The sequence below is a fragment of the Microtus ochrogaster genome, linkage group LG4, assembly GCF_000317375.1.
Source record: "Microtus ochrogaster isolate Prairie Vole_2 linkage group LG4, MicOch1.0, whole genome shotgun sequence".
In the NCBI taxonomy this organism is placed as follows: Eukaryota; Metazoa; Chordata; class Mammalia; order Rodentia; family Cricetidae; genus Microtus; species Microtus ochrogaster.
In genome coordinates, this window is record NC_022030.1 from 65326881 (window position 1) to 65332576 (window position 5696).

The 5696-nt window shown below is 46.8% G+C and overlaps 1 non-coding gene across 1 annotated transcript; it reads left to right on the forward strand.

The window, feature by feature from the left end:
• The first annotated feature begins 379 nt into the window (after nt 1–379).
• On the forward strand, nt 380–510 carry LOC113457719. The gene has a single exon (XR_003378228.1). It is a non-coding gene; the product is annotated as a small nucleolar RNA SNORA44 (small nucleolar RNA).
• Nucleotides 511–5696: the final 5186 nt, after the last annotated feature.

Here is a 5696-nt window from a genome sequence, read left to right on the forward strand (position 1 = left end):
AGGAGCAAACTAAGGCTGTCTGACTTGGTAGCAAGTGCTTCTACTGCTGAGCCATCTCACTGGTCCCTTGACCTTTCAAAATCATCACTGTGGCCCTAAACCACAGCATAGACTCCAATTCGGAGGATTTAAGCACTTACTCTGGATATCTAAATCCAAGCCCAAGATTTGCCCAGAATACACTGCTAAGCCTCCGATTCCAGCCCATGCCATTATGGTGCGCTGCTGTCCTCTGCTGGCCATTTGTAGTACTTCAGACAGCATTTTAAAAATAACCCTAATGGCAAAATGAGTAAGAAAACAAGTCAACAAGAAGAAATGCAAAGGGGATATAAATACACACACACACACACACACACACACACACACACACACACACACACATATACCTAAAGTTAATACTCCTGGTTGAGGTCATGAATCTCCAACTGCATGCCAGAGCAACCGGAGAGACTTTGACACCTCAGGTCAGCACAGTGCCTACAGTTGCCACTTGCCCTTCCTCAGCAGGACTGGGGCTAGGAGCCTTCACCTGAGTCACATGCTCTGCCCACCAAGCTCTCGTTCTGCAAGTTGCCCCGAAGTTTCTGTCTCTGCTCATTAGAGCTATGTCACCAGTAAAGGGGCCTGCAGCACGAATAATAAAAACCCAGAGACAGATATCGGGGTTCAAGATGAAGATCAGAAAAGCAAAGCAGCCAAGCACTAGAGAGACCTTTTACCTCTACCAAATCTTCAGACTGAAGGGGTGAGATTCTGTCTCCACCAATCCTCAGACTCCTCACTCCACTGAGTTCCTGTCTCTTCCCCTTTATATTCCTGTCCGCCCAGCCATACCACTCCTGTCTGCACCTTCTTGGTGCTGGGATTAAAACTGTGTGACTCCCAAGCACTGGGATTAAAGATGTGAACCATCACACCACCTGGATCTGTTTCTGGATCCATCTTGTGTAGCCCAGGGTGGCCTTGGTCTGTCTCGCTGGGATTAAAGGTGTGCCACCAGTCCCTGGCCTGTATATGACTGCTCTGCCCTCTGATCTTTAGGCAAGCTTTATTTATTAAAACACAAATAATATAGCACTATAGGGGTCTCATCTATGATTCAGTCCACAACTGAGAAAATGTCATGGAAAAGAAATGGAAGGCAAAGGGGACAGCTGTGAAAGCAGAAACTTTTGACTAACGCCGTATGTAAACACATGTAACTGGATCAATAAAGGCTTTCAGGTTTAAAAAAAAAGATGCCGATATTTATTAAAATAAGAACTGCAAACTGAAACTCCAAGAGAAGCTCAGTCAGATGGTGCATGCGTCAGGGCTCTTTAGAGAGAGCAGATGGAATGACTCTATATATACAAAGGGGTTTATGAAGAGTGACTCACAGGCTGTGGTCCAGGTAGTCCAGCAATAGCACTCTACCAACAGAAGGCCCAAGAACCCAGCAGCTGTTCAGTCCACAAGGCTGGATGTCTCAGCTGGTCTTCAGCCTACACCAGAATCCCGAACAAGTGGGCTTAATGCCAATGAAGGAACAGATTTGCCAGCAAAAGCAAGTAGGAACAGCAAGCTTCCTTCTCCACGTCCTTTAAATAGGGTACCAGCAGAAGGTGTGGCTCAGACGAAAGGTGGGTCCTCCACCTCAAAAGATATGGATTAAAGGTAGTTCTTCTGACTTTGAATGGTTTAATTTTTTTTTTTTTTTTTTTGGTTTTTCGAGGCAGGGTTTCTATGTGGTTTTGGAGCCTGTCCTGGAACTAGCTCTTGTGACCAGGCTGGTCTCGAACTCACAGAGATCCACCTGCCTCTGCCTCCCAAGTGCTGGGTTTAAAGGTGTGCGCCACCACCGCCCGGTGCTGGCATTCTGTATCTTAACTGTGATTGTGGGCACCTGAGCCTACAGAGGTGAAAATATTACCATCCAGGGTCTTAAACCAGGTTCGCTTTCTCTGCCAATTAAAGGCAGGAAAAATCTCCAGTGCTACAGGTATCAGCGAAGGAATCTCAAACACAGCAAACTGGAGCAGCCAGAATCAGCAGCTAAAGAAAGGCTAGTTTTGTGGTGAGGGCACGCGCGCGCACACACACACACACGCACACACGCACACACACACACACCACACACGTCCTGATTCAGCCTTGAACTTGAGCCAGTCCATCAGCAGGGGCCCTCCTGCCGGGGGCGGGGGGAGCCCACAAAATCTTTGTTTTAAGCTGCCAGGCTTTTGTATCAAGTCAGGAGGGTGAAGAAGATGCCTGATGGTTAATATTCAGGAGGATGCCTATATGTTTGTCTTTGGATTCACCTTCTTATTTAGCTTCTCTAGGATCGCGAATTATAGGCTTATAGGCTCAATGTCCTTTATTTATGGCTAGAAACCAAATATGAGTGAGTACATCCCATGTTCCTCTTTTGGGGTCTGGCTTACATCACTCAGGATAGTGTTTTCTATTTCCATCCATTTGCATGCAAAATTCAAGAAGTCCTTGTTTTTTACTGCTGAGTAGTACTCTAATATGTATATATTCCATACTTTCTTCATCCATTCTTCCGAGCACCGGACAGAAATCTCAAGGTCCAAATCAGGAGCAGGAGAGAGAGCACGAGCAAGGAACTCAGGACCATGAGGGGTGCACCCACACACGGAGACAATGGAGATGTTCTATCGGGAATTCACCAAGGCCAGCTGGCCTGGATCTGAAAAAGCATGGGGTAAAACCGGACTCACTGAACATAGAGTACAATGAGGACTACTGAGAACTCAAGAACAATGGCAATGGGTTTTTGATCCTACTGCACGTACTGGCTTTGTGGGAGCCTAGGCAGGCAGTTTGGATGCTCACCTTACTAGACCTGGATGGAGGTGGGTGGTCCAAGGACTTGTCCGCCTGCAGAATCTGGCGCTTAGAAAGCAGGACTGTGCTCTGTGTCTATGTCCGCAGTACCCCGTGTCTAACTATGTCTGCAGGATCTTGTGAGGTGCCTGGTAAACAAGGCTTTCCTGAATCTAAGCAGTCTGAGCCAGGGTGGGTGGAGGGTGGCTCCCGTGGTTTCCTGGAGCTTTGGGGTGTAGCCTTATCTAGGATTACAATAATTCACTAGCCCTTGCCAGGAAACACTGACCAAGGCCTCACCTCACAGTGAGTGGGGTCACTTAGGCTTTCTCAGGTCGGGCAGCTAGCACTACACAGTGAGCCGCATCTCAGCACTCGGGTGGGAAGTTGTCAGCTTACTAACACACAGTCTGTGGTGCCCTGTGTGCTGAAGCGGGGACTTCTAACCAGCTGGGACTTGGGCTCAGTCTGTAACCATTTTCCTGCAGGGTTTGGAGTTCTGTGCTGTGTCTCTGGGGAACTGTCAATGGCCAGGGTCAAGGACTGGATTGTAGATGAGCTAAGGAGCTGTCAGCCAGGCTCTTAGTTCTCTTTGGGCTGACGAGGGAGGGGGACTTGATTGGGGGAGGGGGAGGGAAATGGGAGGCGGTGGCGGGGAAGAGACAGAAATCTTTAATAAATAAATAACTTTATTTTCTGTAAAATCACCTATTCAGCTAAGGATGGACAGGAATCACTAAACCCTTAGTAACAAACAGGAACATGAGCCCAGAGCCTTTGTGAAGGTATTATCTTCCAGGTTTTTACTTATTACTATTTAGTTTTGCAGTGTTGAGCATCAAACCAGGGCTTTGTACTCATCAGTGAGCTACTTCCCTGCCCTAACACTCATCATTTCCTCCTAGTTCTCTTTTTTGAGACAAGGTCTCTCTTAGAACTAGCTCTGTAGACCAGGCTAAGCTCAAACTCCCAGAGATCCACCTCTTCTGCCTTCCAAGTGCTAGAATTAAAGGTGTGTGCGCCATTAAGCCTGGCTTTTTTTAAGTACACTTAGTGTGTGTGTGTGCATGCCCACATGCAGGCCTGCATGCCACGGGGCACAAGTGTTGATCAGAGAGCAATTTGAAGTCGTTGGCACTGTCTGTAGGTACCAGGATGGAACTCAAGTCATCTGGCTCGCCGACAGGCTGCTTTCCCTACCTTTAATTTCTTGATTTCCTTATCTCATGAATAAATCATGATCATTCATCTCCTTCCAGAAAACTGTCATTAATTTAAATTGCTATTTAAACTTTTAATATATTTAATAATAAACTATTTAATCTTAAGCTTTTGTGGTCCTCTTTGCTCATTGGTTTTGTTTTTTTTTTTTAAGAAAAAGCTTGGCCTTATAATTTTGACTTTGCAGATCACCTTTACTCATCTATAATTTCTTTCCATCCACTCTGTTGTGGTTTTAGGGCAGTCTAACACTTGTAACCCATGCTGGCCTGGAACTCACTGTGTAGCTACCTAGGCTTTCCCTAAACTAGTCTCCTGCTTCACTCTGAGGGCAAGGACTACAAGCATCAACCACCATAGTTGGCTTCTATCGACTGTAATCTTACATATCCTGACCTTCGGCTGCATTCCTAACAGAAAAGAATGTGTACCCCAAAAGGATGTTAATGAACCAGTTTTTAAATGTTTGAAGTGGCAAGAGAGATGGGAATAGTTCTAATATTGAGAATACAAATCAGGATGTGAATCAAACGTGGTACAGGGACAAAATAGGATGGACCTCAAATTCTCATCAGGTAATGACTATGGCAGTCTGCACTGTGTCTAAATTCATTTTGAAGGCCTACACCCTGGTGTGAACGTATTTTAAGTGGATCTTTAAGGAGGTAAAGGTTACATGAGATCTTGAGGGTAGGAGTCATCTGTATCCACAGGGTAAAGGTCCTGGGAGGACAGAGAAGACCTGAGGACAAGGGTCTGCACATGAAGGAGGCAGGCCTCAGGAGAAACCAATCCTGCCAACACCAGACCTTGGACTCCCCCCCCCACACACACACACAACTGTGAGAAAATGAATTTCTGTTGTTTAAGACACATGGCCTAAGGTCTTTTGGTATGGCAACCAGAAACTTGGATGGTGAACATCATTTATTGACACCAGGTCTGGGAAATGGCTAATGGCTGGGTTGTTCCACGCTGAACAGCCACGGATGGAGAGGTGGGTGTTAAAACTGGAGCCACAGGAGTGAATCACACAGCCCATGGAGAATGCGCAGTGGACTCCTGGCAAGTACGTATAACTGGACTCTAAAGAAAATGCTTGTCAGAGCTGGGATCTGTAATGACCTCTCCACCCCAAAGGCTTGTGTCTGGTCCAGGATGGCGGAGATGCCAGGAGACGGAACCTGGATAGTGGGGAGGGCTAAGCATTTTGTCCTAGGCCCTTCTCTCACTCTCTTCTTCACAGCTGTCTAGAAGTAAGCAATCCAGCTCCACCATGATGCTCTGCCCCACCACTGCCCAAAAATAATGGAGACCAGGGAGTGTGGGCTGAAGCTCTGGATTTTCACGGGCTATTTTATCATGGCAATAGAAGGTAACTAACGCATTCCTGGAGAAATTTAGAGTAGGCAAAGAAACACAGGAAAGGCCTGAGGATGCGAGTGCCATGAAAGCTGAGAACACCAGTGCAAGCGGGCTCGTCAATGCTAGCTGCCACACCAAGATGGAGGATTAAGACTGACACTGTCAGAAAGCTCGAGGTCAGTGGTACCCTTGACCAAAAGGAAGGAAAAATGGAGGGTGGCTGTTTGGAAAAAGGTACAGTGAGGAGGGGGAGGTGGCTGTGCAGAGGCAGGTGCAGT